At 38.9% G+C, this 23,070-nt stretch overlaps 1 protein-coding gene across 3 annotated transcripts in view; it reads right to left on the bottom strand.

The window, feature by feature from the left end:
- Pgant9 (polypeptide N-acetylgalactosaminyltransferase 9) overlaps positions 1-23,070 on the bottom strand; it is a 126,994-nt gene that overhangs the window by 70,970 nt on the left and 32,954 nt on the right. For all 3 annotated transcript variants that reach the window (XM_090155136.1, XM_090155135.1, XM_090155137.1), the window contains one exon: positions 18,214-18,279. The gene's annotated coding sequence lies outside the window, so the exon portion shown is untranslated. The remainder of the gene's footprint in view (positions 1-18,213; positions 18,280-23,070) is intronic.

The following is a 23,070-nucleotide window of genomic DNA, read 5'->3' as shown; positions in this document are numbered from 1 at the left end:
ACACTACCTCCCATCCCACCCAGTTTATAAGGGACAATCCATACTATACTGGAGGGAGAGCGGTTGGGTTGAAAATAGTAGGAGTCGCGAATACGCTTACTGTGCCGCGTCTTAGTGGTATCTGCCATCCACGTTGGGGCGCTCCTTTTTATATCGGTCACCGTTAGATGGGGCGAAAACTGCGGCTAATACCGGAGAAACCGACCTCATACATCAAAAAAGTTTTTTCGTCCACTTCGGCCGCGCATTATGGCGTCAGATAGAGCCGATATGCCCCGACTCCGGCGACTGCTCTTAGCGCGGTCCTAAGAGCTCGCTATGAGCTTAGCTTAGGGCCGCCATGCCGAATCTATTAGAAACCTCAAACTGAGGGGGAACAACTTAAAAGGTTCGCGAGATTTACAAGGGAGATTCCTTTACGCAACGCCGTAAAGAGAACCCGAGTTTTTCGTTAAGCCTACTCGCGAACGAAAATGAGACGTTTTTAGGTCAAAATGAAGCTTCGAAGCGGTTTCCGAGTGAATATAAGAAAGTATAAAATTCGTTTTAGAAATACAATATACGAGGAGAAAAAGTTTTTCCGCCATTTTAGGCAAATAGCTATAAAAAGAGTAATGAGGGCGAGTCAATAATAAAACCACGAAAAATATAAGTTTCGGGTAGAAATCCATTTGCGAACATTAATTTTATTCCAGCGAATCCGGGCTCAGATTCCCGCTTGGCGAGGAGATGGTTTAATAATAGAAATCGCTTCCACTGAGGCAGACCGAAAAATAATTCGCTATAATTATTACGTTTCATTCGGGGTATAACTTCGAGTCTATTCTTCGCCAGCCTACTTCGAGACGAATGGAAACGGTCGCGGAAAAAAAAGGGGGAAACAGCCGGATCCAAAGGAATTAGGCCTAATTGAATTGACAGACAGTTAAAACTATTTAAAATTCACAATACCATTATATTCTTTGGGATTACGAGAGCAGGGTGACCACTGAAAAACCCCAAAAACATTTATAGGAATATAGGAAATTCAACAGTCGATTTATAGGAGAATATAGGAGTATTTTCTTTGATATAGGAAAATGTGCATAAATAAAATTTAAATTTGTTTTAATATAAGAAGAAACTTTTTTAAGCAGACGACGATATTCTTAATTCCGTTCATTGCAGATCTTTGGAGAAGCAGTTTACATTTTATCAAAGATATTTATTACATTGAGCGCCATCTGTATTACGAAAAGCGAACTAGGTACGCGGGAAATTCGAAAAAAACCGCACGAAATACAACATAATATCTAATTATAGGAAAATATAGGAAAAGTGGTTAAATTATAGGAAAATATGGGAAAAGTGGTTAAATTATAGGAAAAGTGGTTAAATTATAGGAAAATATAGGAAAAGTGGTTAAATTATAGGAAAATATAGGAAAAGTGGTTAAATTATAGGAAAATATAGGAAAAGTGGTTAAATTATAGGAAAATATAGGAAAAGTGGTTAAATTATAGGAAAATATGGGAAAAGTGGTTAAATTATAGGAAAATATGGGAAAAGTGGTTAAATTATAGGAAAATATGGGAAAAGTGGTTAAATTATAGGAAAAGTGGTTAAATTATAGGAAAATATAGGAAAAGTGGTTAAATTATAGGAAAATATAGGAAAAGTGGTTAAATTATAGGAAAATATAGGAAAAGTGGTTAAATTATAGGAAAATATAGGAAAAGTGGTTAAATTATAGGAAAAGTGGTTAAATTATAGGAAAATATAGGAAAAGTGGTTAAATTATAGGAAAATATAGGAAAAGTGGTTAAATTATAGGAAAATATAGGAAAAGTGGTTAAATTATAGGAAAATATAGGAAAAGTGGTTAAATTATAGGAAAATATAGGAAAAGTGGTTAAATTATAGGAAAATATGGGAAAAGTGGTTAAATTATAGGAAAATATGGGAAAAGTGGTTAAATTATAGGAAAATATGGGAAAAGTGGTTAAATTATAGGAAAATATAGGAAAAGTGGTTAAATTATAGGAAAATATAGGAAAAGTGGTTAAATTATAGGAAAATATAGGAAAAGTGGTTAAATTATAGGAAAATATAGGAAAAGTGGTTAAATTATAGGAAAATATAGGAAAAGTGGTTAAATTATAGGAAAATATAGGAAAAGTGGTTAAATTATAGGAAAATATGGGAAAAGTGGTTAAATTATAGGAAAATATGGGAAAAGTGGTTAAATTATAGGAAAATATGGGAAAAGTGGTTAAATTATAGGAAAATATGGGAAAAGTGGTTAAATTATAGGAAAAGTGGTTAAATTATAGGAAAATATAGGAAAAGTGGTTAAATTACAGGAAAATATAGGAAAAGTGGTTAAATTATAGGAAAATATAGGAAAAGTGGTTAAATTATAGGAAAATATAGGAAAAGTGGTTAAATTATAGGAAAAGTGGTTAAATTATAGGAAAATATAGGAAAAGTGGTTAAATTATAGGAAAATATAGGAAAAGTGGTTAAATTATAGGAAAATATAGGAAAAGTGGTTAAATTATAGGAAAATATAGGAAAAGTGGTTAAATTATAGGAAAATATAGGAAAAGTGGTTAAATTATAGGAAAATATAGGAAAAGTGGTTAAATTATAGGAAAAGTGGTTAAATTATAGGAAAAGTGGTTAAATTATAGGAAAAGTGGTTAAATTATAGGAAAAGTGGTTAAATTATAGGAAAAGTGGTTAAATTATAGGAAAATATAGGAAAAGTGGTTAAATTATAGGAAAATATAGGAAAGCATCGAAATATAGGAAAAAATTATAAAATAAAGGAAGAATGGTCACCCTGCGAGAGTCAACCCAAAAATAGAACGAATTTAGAGATCACTCTCTGGCGAAGAATTGAGAAGGCAGTGTCAGCAGCCCGGTAGAAACAACCGCGTTATTTCCATCGAAATAGGGCTTTTTATCAGCCGCTAAACCGATTACGACCCCCCCCCCCCCCCGTTCACAGGAAAATAATTTCGATAAACGCCAAAGTACCTCTAAGGAGACATTTACAGTATTCACTTTCAACGAGCGACCGTTACGTTGAACGTCGCTTTAGATAACGCTGTCAACTGACCAACGTCGAGGGTATTACGGAAAAGGGAACGAAGGGGGTGAAGGAAAGTTTTAAAACGCCATTCCAGACGGGTAATGTTTCGGGAGAAAAGGGGGTTTAAAAGAGACTCATTTCGAACTGGTCCAGTTGCGCCGATGTGGGGAAAAGCGGGGAATTATTGGTCTCATAATTACCTCTTACTATAAACTATCGCCATCGAAGGGTCTCGAAGAAACGTTCGAATCGACGACCGAAAAAAAGCAGCCGATTTAAGCTTTTGTAGAATGCAATAAGAGAATATAAAAAGGAGAATAAAAAAGATAATATGGCCTGTTCCAAATCTAATGGAAGGAAAACGGCCCGGATAAGACCTTTATTACAGAGATTTTATAAGCGACCCTCGTAAATTTCACCGAGAGACATCAAAGCCCGCAAATTTTATTTTAACATAGGAAATGCGGCGTAATGTTAATTCAATTCCGCTTCGATATACCGAAAGAATTTCGCCCCACCCCGCAGTTAAGAAACGCAATTCCACCAATCTATACACAAAGGCCCTCAAGATAACCACGCTCGGGTAACCGCCCAAAAATTATCAATGCCCAAATAAAAGAATTCCATCAGAAAACGTTAAATAACCAGCGGAGCACCCACGATTTCATTTAAGGGGTCAGTTACTGCAGCGCAGGAAGGCTCGGATAACCTTAATATGGAGGTGCCGCATGCCCCTGGGCTAGAATATTCAACAAAAATCAGTTCTGTGAGCTGAGATAATATTATTAAAACTATTAAAATATTAAAACTAAGTGGCAGCTAGGAGCAACAAACACAAGGAGAACGCAGCTAGCCTTTAAACACGCTAACACAGTGTGGTGTACGTATTTTATTGGACGAGCGTACAAATTTCATTGGACGAGCCTTTACGCTGAACGTTTTACGGGCGGGGGGAGAGACAATTTCGGAATTTTCCCCTTCCGACGGCAGCAGGCGCCAAAGCGTCTAGCCAATGAAAAATGTACGCAAGGAAATCCACGACTTTCGACGGGTTGCGTTCTCCTTGTGTGATGGGGTGCTGTGTTTGTTGCTCCTAGGTGGCAGATATAATAATAGTTAGAATTCCCGCCACTGAAGGTCTGAATCATCGTGATTACAATACGATTTGTTCTATGACAATGATAAGTTTTTAATTTCTCAGCAACGTGTTACATATAATACTTAAATACAGAACAATTGAGTCATTGTCTTTTCACTAACAGAGGTGGGCGCGCTCTGAGCTCCAAAGAATGCGAGAGCTATTTTTGAGCGCGAGCTCCACTCCCCGGCAAAAAAAAAAGGAGAAGAGCGCGAGCCTTAGCTCCCCTCTCGGTCAAAAAAAAAGAGAAGAGCGCGAGCGCGCCATCTAGCTCAATATTAAAGAGCGAGAGCTCGGAAAATTCGGTTTTTGCCCATCTCTCTTCACCAATATCATTCACGATTATTGAGAACTCGCTAATATTGTATCTCCCCCTTCTTAGATTCATTGTTAAAAGAATAAACATTGTTTTCTCAGTCGCAGGGTTTCCAGCTGCTGGCACTATATGAGATACGAAATTTTTCAAATCGAGAAGTTGCACTACCCATTTGATTTGCTACGGCAACCGAAAATTTATTTGACCACTTAAAACCAAAAAATGTCCATTTAAAAAAGCATGGGATTTTCTCGGTTTTTTAAAAATTTTGAAAATCACGAAATGTGTAATTTAAAACACATTAAGGTAAATTTCATCAAGTTTGGGTAAATTGGAACATTTTTGGGGTAAATTGGTAACACATTTTAGGTAAAATAAGGAAAAAATTTTGTTTAAAGTGGTCAAAAACATTTTCGGTTGCCATGGCAAATCGAATGGGTAACGCAACGTCTCCTTTTGGGAAATTTCATATCTCATATATGTCTACATTACGGCTGACTTTGAACAAAATCGGCAATAAAAACCTCGGGTACTCTCCTTGTAAGTTGAAAGAAATAAATTGTCTGGACCTTCTTAATCCCACACCAAAGGTTCTACCTCCGTTTGAACGGTGACTGACTAGGATACTAAAGGGAAAAGTTGCTACTAAAATAGAACATTTATCTATGTAAATTAACCTGGGAAAATCGAAGATTAATTAGGGTCCCCCTATGAAATTAAAAAAAAATCAAAAGGTGGTTAAATTTGGGTTTGTGTAATTAAATTAGTAAGTTTATTCGTTAAATTTTAAGAAATTGACTAAGCGAATGTGAATTGCCCACATTAGGGATAAAATAGCGCAAATTTATTAAAATTGAGTAAAATTATATTAAATGTCTATATTTGGGTAGAATTGAAGAAAACACGGAACCACTCCTGCGTAGAGTTTGCAAGATCTCTCCCCGCTGGTTAAAAGGGGTTTTCCCCTGAGGTCTTCGGTTTCCCCATAGAAGTGTAGGGAGCAGGTTGAAATTTGGTTAAATTTTGGGATAGTTATATAAAGTCTTCAAAGTTTAGGAAAATTTATAAAGGTTTGTGAAAAATAAAATATTTGAATATGGATAAATATGCATAAATAGAGGAAGTTTTTTAAAATTAAATAAACTAAGCGTAATTTTGGGTAAACTTCATTAAATACAAATATTGGATAGTCGTGTAAATGAGTAAAAATTGTATTAAGTCATTCAAGTTTCGTAAATTTGCAAAAATTCGTGTACATTTTCGTGTTAATGTTTGAAAAATTGTGTAAATTCGGGCAAGTTTTTAGTGAAATTCAATAAATTCTGGTAAAATTGGATAAAGAAAAATAATTTTGAAAAATAAGAATAAATTTGGAGAAAGTAAATTGGGTAAATATATTTGAAATATCTAATTTTGGGATACATGGTTCGGTCTTTGAGATAGTTAACGTGGCTCAGTCCCAACATTTTACCGAAAATAAAATCACAAATGAAATATAAGTGTTCTATCCCGAAAAAATTCTAAGGAAAGGATTAAAATAATTTCCATTTCTAAAGCGGAACCCTAACATTAGAGTTAAAATTCTATAAGTACTCAAAGCTACTAGAGGCGGAGCAGTCTATAAGTCCTAAGCCTTTTAGGCTAGTCAAAGGCTATAATTCAGAGTAAGAATAAAAAGTGTATTTTAATATTCCAGCGAAATTAAAGGCATAAATTCGGCGCGTACGAGTAACGTTCTCAAAATGATTTATTTAATATATTAGAATATTCCTTATTCCCCGAAAGTGTATACAAATGCCAAAACACAACAGCCCGAAACACGCAGTTTACCAACGTTCCTGGCTAACCTAATAAATACCCAGCAAAGTAAACGTATACTTTAGTCCTTCGACAGCGTGTACACCTTCAAAATCTACAATAGCGCCAAATTTGACAACGAGTAGCGCTCATTCTTCCAATTACAACGGCGTGCCATTCGCTTCTCTATAAATACACGCGGCGACGAGCGCCTAAGCGTATTTGCGATTCGGGTCGCGCATCGGCCATTAATAAATTAAACAACGAGATATAGATAAATATACGTATATCGAAACCAAAAATAAGAAAATACGCCAGAGTTAAAAATAAGTTTTAAACCAACGGGATTTAAGCGCAATCTCGCGAATGACGAAACAATAAAAGACGCTTACGGAGAGTACCGTATATAAGGTAGAAACGCCGTGTTTACTAATTTAGAAAGCTATAGGCGTTCCCAAAGTCCATTAGGGAAAGAGGGGGTTTCTCCTACGCGCGCTTCTGTCAAGACGCGCAAAATTTCAAAAGGCAGACTCGGTCCTTTTCTCTTCCAATCAGTTTCCATATTATCCCCGCGAGTTCGTTATAAAGCCGAGGAGAGCCTCCTAAAATATATAGCGGGTGATAGGAGCCAGGCTTCGCCTCTAGATGGCGGCTTTATCACTCTCCCAATACGTTTTAATAGTCGTCGTAGGCGCGCGCCATCGATCGCTCCGAAGCGATGACACCCGCTTCCAACTTTATAACGGTTTCGCATTTGGAAAGGTCAATAAATATTCCGAGGGCCATTTACCGACCTACGAAGTTTTATTTCCGATCGCGCTGCCGATATATAACACCAGGGGGCGACGTCCCAAACCGAGATAATCCCATAAACCCGGCTGCGGGAATATACATATACGTACAAGCGCGCTAGTATTCTCAAAATTGAATATTGGCAACTGCCACATTTTGAAGCATTGTTTCGCAAATGATGCCTCTTCCCTTATAGTTAGAAGAGAATGGAGAATTCCAGCTCGGCCGGTCGCCTAATTAGAGTTTCGCGTTCGCCTAATTAAGGCTTATTCATTTAAAGTCATAAAGCTCGGTTCCTATTTAAGGAAATATCTCCATAAGGCTTCATTCCACCGGTGCATAATTTAAGACTCGAATATCTTCCTAAATTACTATAGGAATTATTAGAATTCGATTCCTCATCTCGAGATTTACGTATACCTTTATACGGATGCGTTTAAAGCCCCGAATATTAGCGGGATTTCGAATTAAGCGGTTTGGAGTGAACCGACGGAAATAGAACGCGACGCGTTATTGAAGGCCCGCGTTTAGTACTCGAATTAACCGCGAGAGGGCGATTTTTGATGGGTTTTCCATTAGAGAAATCTTCAAATAGAAAGCCATTATCAAATATTGAAATTTCACTTCGAAATAGGCCTTATATACCGGTCATAAGTTTAAGTGCTACTAAAATACCAAGTAAGATAGGACTAATCTAATATTTAAAACGAAACTATAGTCATTTTGAAGGAATTTTCCTAGAATTCGTATTAAGCAAAATTTGTTCTTAAACTTTAAATAATATAATAACCCGAGAAAAGTGGTTCAGAAAATCACGATTCGTATCAAGCACATAGATATAGGAAGTCTAAGGCGGGGACGGGTTATAAGACAACCAGATGAAATCGCAAGCGCAACGAGCGCGAAATTTTTCGTTTGCAATAACGCATATTTAAAGTACTGGCTAGACTCGGGACGAGTGACAATGACATTTCCGAACGTGTATCAAACGAAGTTTTTTTAATACATTTAATGTTGCGCTCCTTTCGTAAGAAAGGAATCGACTCCTAAGGGGGGGGAGGTTGAACCCCCTAACCCCCCCTTATATACGTGCTTGATTCGTATACTACGTATAAGCGGTATAAATGCTTGGATAAATTTTAAAACATGTCTAAGGAAATCAACAAATATTTAGGTGCAGCTGTTGACAAACTAGGTCTATAAAGAATAAAATTAAGAAAAGGCTTAGCTAGCACGCAGCAGGATAATGACCCAAACTAATCATTTAGTCGTTCAACTATACATGTGTGCCAGTATGCGGGGTAGAGAATGCGATAAGTAGAGGATTCTCTTTCATAGCGTGCCAGTTGGCGAGTTACGAGCACTAATTAGACTGCTACATTAATTACCACCAAGAGAGAATTGAAGAATAATTTACCGCCTGTCTACGCCATATTCGTTACAAACATCGTCCATACGATAAGAATTACAAAATGTCGGTAGAAGGCGTTGTTTTCATTGGTGCTCAATTCGGATTTCGAGAAAGAATAATTTCCGCAGTGTAAAGGCTTGTTCAGGGTTCGTACAAAATTTCCGGAATTAAATTCCCTGACATTTCCAGGTTTTCCCTGACCAAATTGTCAAATATTCCCTGACAATTTTTGTAGAATAAATGAATGATTTGAGGTAAAAATCTTGAAAAATATTTCCTTTCAAAAACTTATTTTGCCGGATTTTTTTTCGGGCAATCATTCTGAAATTCCCTCACTTTTCGGGACCATTTTCAAATACCTTGACTTTTCCCTGACCTTTTGGAATCATTTTCAAATTCCTCGACTTTTCCCTGACCTTTTGGAATCATTTTCAAATTCCCTGACTTTCCCTGACATTTTGGAATCATTTTCAAATTCCCTGACTTTTCCCTGACCTTTTGTAAACATTTTCAAATTCCCTGACTTTTCCAGGTCGTGTACGAACCCTGTTGTTTTCGATTTGACCAAAATCGCACGAAAAGTCTGCGTGTTTCGTTGTGAAAAGTACCGTGTTCCGCCCGCCCTTAACGGGGTCCCGAAATTTTGAGAGCAGTTAGTACTTAGTATACTAAGTACTAACTGCTTACATTGGCACAAATCGCGTGAAAATTCATGTGGCACAATTGGAATGTGTACCCTTCCACGAAAACATAGTTATCTATACTACCAGGAATCCATACCTCCACTTGGAATACTTATCCTGCCGTATCGCGTATGGTAAGACCACTCTGACGGCTTTGGCCCCGCCTACAATAGAAAAAATACCCTATGCGCGCGCTCCCCTCTCACGTTGTTGTTTATTAAGTTAAGATAGAGACATCGAAAAAAACCGTCAGCCCCATCGAGACGAAAATCTGTCGCGATAAGCATTCCAAGTAGTGGAATGGATTCCTGGTAGTATGTTTTCGTGGAAGGGTACACATTCCAATTGTGCCACATGAAATTTTCACGCGATTTGTGCCAATGTAAACTAGCCTAAATTTGATTTAAAATGGAAATAAATTGATAAATATTTCATCCCCTTTCCAAGCGACTAGTCTAGATAAATAGTTGTTAAAAAGTTATTTGTACGCGTTAAAATTTCTTTACATGTTTCTTATATGTTTAAAGACCTTTAAATTTCAACTCCAGCATTTAATACATATTTTACTATTATTGACCCAATTTGTTATTGTTATTGCTTCTTTAAAAGTTTTGAAATAAATTAAAAAATACCAATTTATTTCAATTTTAATTAAAGTTACGGTGAAAATTTTTAAGATATAGGATTAGACTAAAATGATCATAACTGATAATAAAACACCTAATCTTGGAAGTTTAATAACTTGGAAGCCAAAATAACGAAGCACTTTAAATCATTTGAGTGTCTTTTAAAGCCTTATAATTAGGCGCCGCTAAGATCATCCAACCAACGGAAACTGCAGCGAAAAGTAAAACCTCCGAAGTAACTAAAGTAGTACAATAAAGGCCAGAATAGACCGTGTTGCGAGAGAGTTTAGGGTTTTCCATTCGGGGAGGCAAAAGCAATATCTGCCTTTGTCTACGCGAGAGCAGCGCCGTACAAACATTTGGTCTCGAGTTACATTGGGATATCGAAGAAAGAGTATAAGAGGGGCCTAAAAGGGAATTCGGGTAGTTCACGGAATAAATTTTGACAATAACGAATACATTAGCATGGCGAATCGCGTATGTGTGTACTTCACTCCATTCCATCCTTGTGGACACTAGACTGGGAGACAAGGTTGGCGGAAAGGGTAGAAGTACATCGTCAAGAGAGAAAGGATGAGGATGAAGAAAGATGCTGGCTTGGCCCTTAGCAATGTTTGTTCTTCTCGGAGAAGGAATCGTACGTGTTAGAGGGTGGGTGTGGCGGGGGAGAAAAAAAGGCCGAGCCGAGGAAAGGGGAAGACAGGGAGGGGGGAGATACTGCCCGCCAATCAATAGGGATTCCTGACAAAGGATAACTAGAGTGAAAAAATAACAAAATCAGCCTGCACCGCTCCCACATACGAGGAGACAAGCCATTTATCTTCATCGCTCTCGGCGCGGTTGGGACCAAAAAATATATCAAGAAAATAAAATAAAGCGATTCATATCCGATATTATTCGTGTTAAGTCAGTTACAATTGCCTAGTCGTAAATCATTTAATAAAAATTATCATTTATTTCGGTATTTAAATATATGCCGTAAAACAATAGTTTTCAACCTTCGTTTTCCACGGAACCCTTCGCTACCAGAATTGAAATCCGCGGAACCCCCTTAAATTTTAGGAATGAAATATTAGATGTCTTTAACCCAAGGGTTAAGGATAATTTATGACTGTCAGTGAAATGTTGTCCAAAAGTGCTTGGTGTTTAACCTTTGACCGAAAGGGGGTCACCCCTGCAGTGTCATAAACACTAGGTCCAACCCCACGTGGCCGATTGGCTTAAGTCAAAGGGACGCCAAGGCGTGATTGGGTCCCCTTGACATCACCAGCGACCCGGATGAAGAACCATCATCTGACTTTTTTTTAAAAACCAAGAGTTCGTCAAAATTCAAACAGCGATCCTACATGCCCTCCTTGGGTTAGCAACTCACAAAAATATTGCTCTGAATACACAGATGTGCGGCTTCGGCGGCTAATTCGAAATTTGTGCGCGGATCGTAAAACTTAATAAAAGATGTAAATCAAAAGAGATCCGAATGATCCACTAGTTCTCTCTCTTCATTCAACAATTAGTTGGCGCATTTCAACTTCGTTTTCACCGTCCATCCGTTGGAACTACTGGACTCTTGACTTTCATGCCACATAAGTATTCTTAAAATAACTTTTGCCTTCTGGCGACCACTTCTGTTAACTTAAATCTTGTGTCCTTCGGACAAAATAATCTTATATGAAACTTGAATTTAAAATAATTATACTAAATAAATTATTTGGCAATTCTCAATCGTTCTCTTCTGATTTAGTATTAAATATAAACTTAGATTTCCACTAGACACCTTTAAAATGAGTCATGCCCTCGCTAACACCAATAGTGAAGTTAAGCGAGTTACCCGGGTCCGGACTAGATCAGATATTGACGTAATTAACTATAAGCCTACTAATGTATTTTTCCCAATTTAGGCTTACTACATTTTAGAATTAAATACGTCACATACTAATCATTGAATTTGGGACGGACCGAGCGCTAAGGGTTACGTTAAACATCTTAGCATCCAAATGGCAGGGTTTAAACCAAATGTTCATAATACCGTCGGGCGGGATTTGAACCCGGGCCCTCCTGCGTGGCAGGCGAGTGGTCTACCATAGAACCACCGACACTTATTACGCTTCACTGAAAGTTAGAAATTCAGTTGAAGCAAAAGCGTATATTAATAATGTTTTATGTTTTGGTTCATATTTAAATATAACGAGATTTCGTGCTCGATTGAAATTATTGCGTAGAAGAAACTCAAATGTCTATTGAATAAAAACCACACCGGTGATCGGGATTTGAGACCGAGCCCTCCTGCGTGGCAGGCGAGTGTTCTACCACAGAACCACCGACACATTACGCTACAACGATATTTAGAAAAACAGCTTTGACGAAAGTCCGTTTCCCTTTACGCTTTTATAAACGTATTAACGTCAATATTTTCTATAATATTTATAAATTAGATTAAAATTAATTATTTTAATATAAAATACGGTCGTGGCCTGGAAACGAACCCAAGTCATATTTTTAACAGGCAGATTTAGGGTTGTTAATTTTCCGGAAAAATAAAATGCGGAAAAATTTCCAGAAAATTTCCCGGAAAATTTTCCGCAAATCGGAAAAATTAAAAATTTAAATATAAATTACTTTTCAAGGGTTTTTAATGTTTTGAACTTTTTATCGATTTAAAATGACTAATATCAGTAAACATACTACAAAACATTAATAGTGTTACATTGTTAACCAGTTTAAACTAGTCTATAGGTTTAGTTTTACTTTTAGATTAGAAAAAATGAGGTGAAAATGCCGCTTTATTTAAATTTGCAAACAATATACTAGACGAATCATGGAATGAAAACGTTTTTAATATTTTCCGACTTACAACACTAGGCAGATTATTTACCGCTTCATAAGAAGTGTCACGGGAAAACTCTTACCAGGAGAGGTATATTTAAGCTTACCAACTCGTTGAATTACGTAGTTTCAGGAGACGACATACGCACTTCGAAAAACCAACCGAAAATTACTATCAAAGTAAAATATTTTCGAGGGTGCACTAGCGCAGTGCAAACAACGACGACAACAACTAGTAGATAACATCAACCACGACGATCGGTAACGACGACGACGCGAAACTTAACTACATTTCGGCCATTATAATAGGTAGTATTGATAGTAAAATTATACAAGATGGCGGCGATGGCTCTAAGGCAAGATGTGAAGAGGGGATATGGTATACCACTATCCTTTCACTATAATAATGCTGACGTCATGAGAATACTTATCTATAGTTCCACTCCAAAATTTCGATGTGAAACTAAAAACTAAGCGTCATTGAAAACCACGTTTAAATCACCGATACACACCGTTGGTAATGGTAGTAAGTAGAAATATAACTAATTAAGGGGGAAGACTACAGTGGCCATTGTTTACTTTCGCGCTATTTCAAGCTAAACTCTTTTAATCTTGTATTTTAACTTATAAAATTAATATTTAAGTGTAGAACAGCCTCTTGTTTAGTGCTTAAAATAATTTTGACAATTTTAAATTTAAAAGTAATTAAGTTATTACGTTTTAATTCGGACCCCCGGAGCTAAACAAGTTGGGCAAGCGCCCAAACTACCCTTTAGTTAGGACCTTTTATCTCGTTAACTATTAATATTATAATAATCAAAATTATTTTAAGCACTAGAGGAAGGTTCAGCCTAATAAGAAAAATATAATTCAATTATGTAATTGTTAAAACAGAAACGTTCAGCTTGAACGAAAAAGAGGCTTTTACTGTATTCTTCCCCCTTAAAGCGACAGCATAATATCAATTGATTGATATACCATTTTCCATTCTATTTCCAAGGGCAAATTCCCGGTCTCATAGTGATCAAAATTGGGACAGCGACCGTCAGGGCACGATATCACCTATGGATTGATGTAACATTTTCTTTTCTATCCCTAACGGTGCGAGAGGCTGCAAATGCCCAACATCTGGTAATTGTTTTCCTTTCTATAGCTGGGCCCCGAGCCCTCAAATTGGCGACGTCTGCCAAACTAACATACTGTTGGAGATTTCAAGGTCAGATATGAAATATTTGGGAGATAGATGGCGCGTATGTTTTGATATTCAAATTTCTTGACGAAACTACAAACGTGGTTGGAAATTGACAAGGCCTAACGAAAAATATTTTTCCAATCAACTTATTTTTAATAATGTATGTAGATTTCAAGGCAAAAATCGCCCAAAATCACCGAAAATGTTAATAAACAATAATATTCGTACGGTACCAACAATTGAAAATCACTGAACCCCGACCTCCGAAACAAATATTAGGGAGGGTCTATGTTCTGTATTTTGACGTACCATTTAACAGTGATGGGCATTTTCCAAAAATTGATACTCAGCTCACAAGCCACTTATGCTAACCAGACATTTCTCTCTCTGGCTCTTCTAAAGAATAGTTCAGATAACGTAGCGCGCTTTCTCCGTCTCTCTCGCATATAAACTCATATGAAACGTGATTACCTATGGCTCACCTCATTCGCTGCTCAAGAAAAATATAGATTTCGCTACTAAAAAGTGAATTATCGACACTTACTCATTAATAGCTAAATATCATTGTAGCTCCGCAATTATCGCTCATTCTGACTCACAACGCTCCGACGCGCTCTAAAATGAGCGTATAGCGCCCATCACTGATAATTCACCATTTTAGGCCTACAATAGGAGTTGTGTTCGATACGGCGTCGGCTACGTACCAGGTGAAAACAGTACGTACAAATCCCTACGCGCTTGGGTAAAAACAAGAACCATACATTAGGTAAGCCACTCTAGGTTTTCTTTAAGAGCAGCAACTACTGGTTTCCCGAAGACATGACAAGAGGAGTCGCTCACAAATCCTCACCGTAACCCAGCAATAGTATTTTCGATCATAGCAACGTCCACGAAATTGCGAAGAACGCCTTAAGAACCGGGACGAAGAAGCCGCTATTCGTCAAAGCAGAAACTCCGCAAAGAAAGAACGATTTCAAGAAGCAGAGGAAACCCCGGAAAAATATCATTCTATATTGCCACCTGCCCAGTCAATAAGAACAAAGGCGACATCCGCGAAACGATAGGAAAAATAATACCGCCATACCTCTTGTCTTTATACTATATAACGGAGTTTACGAAGTACGCGACACTATCCTATACATTGACTCGAATAGAGTGTAAATGTCCGACCTAACAGTTCAGATCGAGGGTCTGAGAAAAGGTAAAGTCCGCGTTAAATAGTTCCGAGAGAAAAGGGCAATCCTTAAAATATTCTCGGGTCGTCGGGTCACGTATCAAAGAGAAGAGAAGACAATGAGCCGCGATCCAAATCGCGCACGGGGGGGGGGGGGGGATGTCCTCCACTATCTGGCTTCTCGAGAGTAAAAGAGAGACCGTCCCGATCTTCCTCTCTCGGTCTCTCGTGTCAAAGCGGTTTCCTTTATCTTGGTGGCGGGTCGCAAAGCCTCTTATATATAGCAAACAAGCGCCAACGATTTTACGAGACCACTCGGTCCCGGAATCCGTTTTAAAGAAGAAAATGAGGTTCGAATTTTGACTCGGCGCGCGGCGCTTAAAGGCTTACATTAATTAAACAAGTCGAGGAAAACATTTCCTCGAAACCGATAAATTGCCCGAATGTTGGCGACGTATTTACAAATTGCAAACTCCGATAGTCTATTTCTCACCTACTACCTCTTTTAAATTCCGCCAAAAGCCACCACGATTTTTAAAAGGAATAATATTTCCAACAGCGCGGAGAGCTTCCCAAAACAACCAAACAAAAGTGGCGTAAAAACCGGGAACCGGAAAATTGAAACGGGAAATCGGCGGGAAATTCATGAAAGAAACGGGAGAAACAGCTGACCAAAGCTCCGTGCATATTTTGTCGCGTATTCCTCATTCCTTTCTAGAAGCCCTTAAACATTCGTTGTTACGTACAATGAAAATTAAAACAACACATTCATAGGCCGAAGGGGGGGGGGTGCGAGATTTTATTTGGACGGGAACTGTCAAGAGAACGTGCTCCCGACTCGCCCTATAGAGAAATCGAAGGAACACACGGAGCCACTCCGACACTTTCCGGCCATTGTGCGCGTGTGTGTAGGAGCAGCTGCTCGCTAGTGCCAACGTAACCCGGCCACCGAAGCTGCCAACGTTATATTAGCGGCCAGTCGCTTTCCCCACAGCGTTTATTTACGAGAGAAACAATGGTGTTTCTGTCGTTCATTGTTAGAATCTCCTATCAAAACGAACCCAAAGCGGCCAAACAAATAGTAGGAACGGGAATAATACGCAAAAAGAACCAAAAATAACGCGATGTCCTGGTTAACGAAATATCCATTCTCGGTAGGACGTGACTTTTAGAAGGCCTATACGCGTAAATACGATATCGCGATACCCGCGACGATAGAGTTAAAGTCGGGTTTAAACGTTCAGTGGGTGAACAAATTTTAGGGTTACGGATGAAATAATCAAGTTGACATCGCGAACGAAGGCGGGACTCGCTCGGCTTGACAAAGGGTTTAATTATCGAGTGGTGACACCGACTATATAGGATCTGCAAAAGAGGGTCCTCCAGATTTGGAGTGCCGGTAGCCGCACCTATTAATCAGATTCATGTGGCGGACGAAATGATGGATGGCTTCTCCGATCGGCTTTTAACGACTAAAGCCCTAACGATTGGCCAGGAATTATCGTATAAGTAGAGGCCTTAACTTATTATAGGAAAGACCCCATCAGCGCCATTGACATATATTACGGAGATGGGGGGGGGGGGGTTGAGAAAAATGGGACTTTGAGTATTTGGTCCAAAAGACAAGCTCGGCTTGAAAGTGTAAAAAGGCCGCTTGTCACCGGACCTACAAATTCGGAAGATACTACGCTGTGGCAGACGCGGCGCGCAAGCGTGTATTTCGATCAACTCCACTCACCTCTTCAAATTTGCTCGTAATTAAAGGACAATTACCGCTAATTACACCGCGAAGCAACCACCGTATAACAATAATAAAGCAACTCTATACGCGCGACGAGTAATGTAGAAATTCCGCATTTGATTAGGGGCAGGCCAGCGCCCACATCTTAGAAACGGTGAAGCGACCACCGCCACTAGCGGAGGACGTTCAGTGTCTTTGTCGAGGCCACTTTTGGAAAGCACAATTATTATAACGAGCGACTGATCTCGAATAGCCAGAAGAAAGTCAAATTAGGGAGGTCGCCAACTTCAATTCCCGTCCGACCCCAAATTATAAGCTCGCGTCGGGTATACGAATATAGCGCATTCGGCGCCATCATAAATCGCGCTTTTGAGCCGCCCGTCATACCCGCAAGGAAAGCGCGTATATAAGGAGCCAGAAAGGTTAAGGATATTCTCAATTTCCACGACGGCGAAAGGGGATTAGCGAAATATTTCGCTCGTTTCTCCAGGAATCGCCGCCACTAAAGGTTCGATTCTCCTCCTCCGAAGATGAACTACAAACCTTAGATCTCCATTGAAGCGTGATTCGCCCGAATTTGGACTTTCGCCTCGATAGAGAGAAAGAAAGGATTTGCCATCTCCCGCGGACCGGCCATCCCTCGCCGTTCACTCTCGAGGAACAAATTGCCGATTTAAATTAACGTTACTCAACCGTATAGACCTATATTTTGTCTTTAAGGGTCATCGCGTCTAATTCGTCTCTGAAAAGGTTCTTTGTCAATGGAAGGTATGAAATGGCAATAAATTTTGCTCGCCAGAAATTTCGTCTACCGCAAAGTAAGTCTCTTTAACCTAGCGTTATAATTTTAAATAAAATGCCTTGGGAAGTTGAGCGCGGTTTCGCGAGGTTCATGATTTAGGGAGGTTAAGAATGAATGGTTTGTTTGATTAAGACAAAAAAAAGGCCGGAATAATTACGGCTGTCGTTCTCAGTCTCTCAGTGGCGTCTCGGGAATGGGGTTCGGGGTTCGCGCGGACTTGGTCAGAGTCCGATGCCAGAAAAAGGAGGCGCAATAAACGAGAGTTTAGTCACTAGTGAAACGACCGGAAATTAAAGCCCATTCCAGTGAATTACTACTTCCGGGTGCGAGAAAGGCTAGGACGGGCGGAATGAGACACTAGGAGAAAGAAAACAATCGGCGCGCGGCCAAAGAAAACTAATTTGACTTTTTACGAACGGGGGATCCCGCGCTGACGGGCTGAAATTCATTACCCGAATAGACCCGGGGAATCGGAGAAAAGAGAGGAAACAGAAATATAAAGGAACGACTGAGAAATTGCTTCGGACACATTTGCCAAGTTCGAAGAATTAAAAACACCGAATTCCGGGTCAGATAAGCGCCTTTCATTCGCGTCGCTGTTTCTAGAAGTCCGTCGCTTTCGAATAAAATGTCAGCACTTACCGAAAAGAGAGAAAGTGCGCGCTCCACGGATTAGATCATTCCTAGGATGACTTCTTATTTCGTGTTCTGAAAGTTTGAAGAGAAAACTACTTAGGATTCGGTATAAATAGCGTCAACAAAACATTTTAAAGAGTATGAACTAAAAAGCTCTCTAAATATGATGTCAAACACTCGACGCAATCCCCTCGACAATCCTATACCACATTAAATTATGTACAAATAGAAGAGTTAAAGTTTTGCAAAATTAGATAAACATCAACAGCATTTCGTAATACGCTGAAAGATTTTAGAAAAAGGATTCATTTTAAAAATGGGGTTAATTACGGTACTCTATTCAATATCGGCTTTCAAAATTCATAATTATAGACTCCAGGTTATTTCGCAAAACAACGGGGTCAAGGTAAGATATTAGAGAAACAAAAATTGAATATTTTGCATTTTCCGAAGCATTCGGATATCGAGGCTAAAAATCCAATACTGACAAAAAAAGATATACTCCAGTAGCGTCCCCTATTTTCCACGCCATTCCAGCCGTTGCGTCACTTGAGGAAGCTCGTTTATTATACCGAAACAAATTCCAGTCAAAAAGTCAGATATCGGGACTAGTACGAAGGAGAAAACGAAAGAAACCTGTAAAACCTTTCGAGTTTCTTATACAGACACGCGCGGAATTGAAGGTGACCGAACAATAAGTGGACGAGGAGAAGCGAGGGTAAAGTCTGCTACCGCGGAATTAAGCCTGGAGTGGGAGTCGAGCATCCCGAAACTGGCGCGTACTCTCAAATCATGCTCTAAATATATTCCAGCGATACGCCAGTGTGAGGAGCGCGAAAGGGACGCTCTGAATTTACAAGTTCTCTTTCGCGCATTCTCTCGTATTTTTCCAGAAACGTACAACTATAGGACATACTAACGTGTAAGTTCTATATTATACAGGGTGTTTCAAAAGGTTATGCAAAAATTTAAGGAGTTGTAGGGGGCGAGTTGAGAAGTATGCCTGTTTTTCCCCATTTTCCTACGACGAGTTAAAAGAGCGCCAGAGAGCTTCAAAGTGTGTCCTACTAGCCCCTGGAAGTAGGCTGCAACAAGCGCAAAAAAGCAGCAGGGAAACGCGGACATTAAGGTTTGGGTTCGTGCTATAGGTAAAAAAGGTCTTTGAAAACAAAACGAGGTCCCCAGCGTAAAAAAGTAAACTTGAACAGTATTTAAAGTCCCCGCTGCTTGGTTTTGCGCTAGTTGCAGCCTACTTCCAGGGGCTAGTAGTCCACATTTTGAAGCTCTCTAGCGCTCTTTTAACTCATCGTAGGAAAATGGGGAAAAAACTGGCATACTTCTCAACTCACCCCCTACAACTCCTCAAAATTTTTGCATAACCTTTTGAAACACCCTGTATAAATGTTGAAGAAAGGAATAGAGCGCCACGCTTCGGAAAAGTGAGAGTTTCCATAAAGTTATGGAAAATGGCGGAGACCAACCCTTAAGAAAAGATAAACCACCAATAAGTTTTCGCCGGAGAATGGCAGATCCTAATTAATTTTATCAGAAAGGGAAGTTTAGCACGATAGCCGTAACTTCGAGGGGGAAAGAGCAGGTGAAGCCCGTCAAACTTGTTACTATTCTTCTTCTTAGCGCTCATTCGTGAGCGCCACAAATGGCTCGGAAACACGAATAAGCCAGATTTTAGCTACAGCGAGGGGAGATCCTTCATTCGAAAGACATTACGTCGATGGAAAGAAAGTGGGATATCACGCTATAGCGCCTCGGTATCTGTATCGGAACAATTCGCGACCAAATAGAAGCTTAAAGGCGTAGACATTGTCCGCCACCTACGAGAGTTTGGGCAGCCTTAGTTCGAGTGTAAACGCTATTTCGGTTAATTTGGGGCGCGAGGGACACGCGTCCGGTCAAGTGCGTTACCAAACAACTCGGCTGGCAGACTTCAGTGGCTGTAGGCCGCCTCGAGTGTTTATTTAAGCTCGACTCTCACGCTATCTGACGGATTTCCCGCGAAACTTCAAATTGTTTCGTGAGCCGGCGCTTTCGAGCGCCTTTATCGACTCCGCTCGCGAAGTGGAAGGCGGGACGGGCCAACTTTAATGAAGTAAAAAGGAAGGTTCTGCCAGGTGTAACTGCTCCTTCCAAAGACTTGGAACAAGTTGACTGCCAGAAACATTAAATATAGAGCGACTTTCCGTACAAGAGGATCGGGGTCAAATCAACAAGGCCCAAACTACTCAAGAAATGGATTTTGATCGCAATTGGGGAACTAGCAAGATTGCGCCTAAGACTAAATGAAGACCGTCTAAAATAACATCTTGGGAAAGTTATGGATCAATCGAAAATTTTACAAATTAATCAAAATAAAGTATTTCATTTTTGGTTCTATCTGTGGAAATGCGTTACGACTCGTTTTGAAGCTCTTTAAACCACTTTTATTTATGAACATATCGTAATTTTGAAATATTTCAATTTTTTAAATTAAAATTTCATTACTGATAATCAAAATGTGTTTTTGACAAATTGGCCAATTTATATTATATACAAAATACCTTATTTTGGAGAAATGTTTGACGTTTTTCGACATACCTGGACATTTTCTAATCTTTGTATAAACAGCTCTGTATTTTATCAACTCAAAGGCTATAAATATATTTTTTTCCTTTGTGAGCGAGTTAAGTGGGGTGCAATTTAGAAACATGGCGAAATATTTATACAATTTCAAATATACGTACTCTGATAACATTACTGGTAATTTTAAACAAATTTTCATTCGGTGCAAGTAATTTTACGGTATACATTTTTAATAATAAATAAAAAAAAATCGCAATTGTTATCACGGTGAATTTGTAAACGTAAATAAAATGAAAATCCTTGTTTTAACCACGCAGTATCCGACACGAGGCGATCCATCATGCATTTTATTTATATTGTACATTTTTAAGTACAGTGAAAAAATACGAAACTAAATATTAAATAGCAAGGATACAGTTCGCTTGTATCTGGAGCTTCTTGAAAGCCGTGGCGATATTGCCTGCACGAGACGAGAGGGAACTTTAATTTTTTTCTTTGTCAAATCGTAGGCCAAATTCAATCGTAAAAGAAAATACAAGATGGAGAGGGAGGGAGAGGTCCAAATATCTTCTGTCCCCCGGGGACCTTTTACAATTTCCTATTCGGCGGCCATTGTTTTTTATATTTTCCTTTCCGATGCGAAGGGGATTTCCAATGTTCTCTTATTAAATCAGAAAACATTTCGCGATAAAAATGGATTTGTGGGGGGTGGGGTTTAAGTTACGCTATTTAGAGAGCCACAAGTGCGACGAATTTCCCCAAAGACTCCATCAAGTTAGACTACGATGAGAAAACTAAAAAGGTAAACAGGTTTCGCGAATGTATTTTCGCTACAAATTCCGCCAGAAAAAGAAATTTTGGAAACAATTTCAAACTTAGTTCCTCCATTCAATTGTTCTTGGGTCAACCTAAATATAGTAAAATGATCAGCTCCAGATTTCTCCAAAATTTCGCAATGAGATAAACTAACTTCATCCGTGATAAAATACGCGAATAGGTAGAATAGTCCATAATAAAATGGGATAAAAAAGGTAACCCTAAACAAATTTTAAGAAAACCAATGGGTCTCCGAGCAAACAAAGACACGAATCTCGGAGCAAGTTTTTAATTTCTTCAAATTTGATTAGGGTTTAGCTTTTTTGTCCCTTTTTATTGTGGACTATTCTACCTCTTCACGCATTTTATCACTATTTGCAATGCAGTCCACAGGTGGTTCTTATTAACTTAAATTTATCCGAGCCTGTTGGTCGGTGAAATAATAAAGGAACTGAAAACTGACTAATACGACCCAGAACTCTGGGCTTTAACACTGATTGACCCTCGAGTGAACTCGAACGTAACCCGAAACTTTACAGCTGACGCGTCCCACACCTACCCACCGAAAAAAAATATCCGAAAGAAGTATCCGCTGACTAGGCATTGAAGCGGACCTCCGAACATTACTGGCTTAAAAACCGGGTACAAAAAAATATAGGGTGACATCTTTAAATCGGACGAAAAAAGGGTCCCGGACTATTGGAAAGTTATATTCCAGCCATCCGAAACCTGTCTATAAGAGACAATAACGAGATAGGAGAAGAAAAAGGTTTTTAGAGAGGAAAAAAATCGATGGACAGATAGAAACTTCCTAACGACCTTAAAAATGTTCCCGGCCACCGAATGGAGAGCGGGAAAAAAGAGGCGACCACCGCTGCAAGTTTGATATAAAACACATGTATATGACTCGGCATATAGAGAAGAAAAAATCTCTAGGAAAAGAGAACGGATCTTTCCCGGTTTTCTCATTTCGAGGGACTGGGCTATACGAGACCGTTGAAAAGGAAATAACGAATCGAATATTTTGGGCCGGCGAAAAAAAAAGGGGAAATGCGCGGAAGTAGGCTATAAGGGGTCGGAGGTGTGCCAACGACTTTTATTCGATAAACGAGGAGAGCGCTCAAAATATTGGAATGATATATGGCGGTAGAAATTTTCAGTTAATATTGAGAGCGTATTTTCCAGAGCCATTTCGGTAGGCGTTGGCTATTCTCACTCTCTCTTTATCGCTTTTATAGTGATGGAAAACGGCCGAAATTGAACGCCGTATTTTATTATCCCGAAATATATTTTAAATAAAGCAGCCGCTTTTGTTCTTATACATTGTAGAATAGTAAAACGATCTTGTAGACTGTATAATTTTTGCCATTGTAATAATTTCCGAGAAGGCTATAATATTAAATAATAAAATAAATACCGGACGCTATCCGTTAGGAAACGTTTCAGCGGTTAAAACGAATATCTGGATGC

The sequence above is a fragment of the Leiobunum rupestre genome, chromosome 8 (genome assembly GCF_980474605.1).
Source record: "Leiobunum rupestre chromosome 8, qqLeiRupe1.1.hap1, whole genome shotgun sequence".
NCBI classification, from domain to species: Eukaryota; Metazoa; Arthropoda; class Arachnida; order Opiliones; family Sclerosomatidae; genus Leiobunum; species Leiobunum rupestre.
This window is presented reverse-complemented; position numbering and strand designations above follow the sequence as displayed.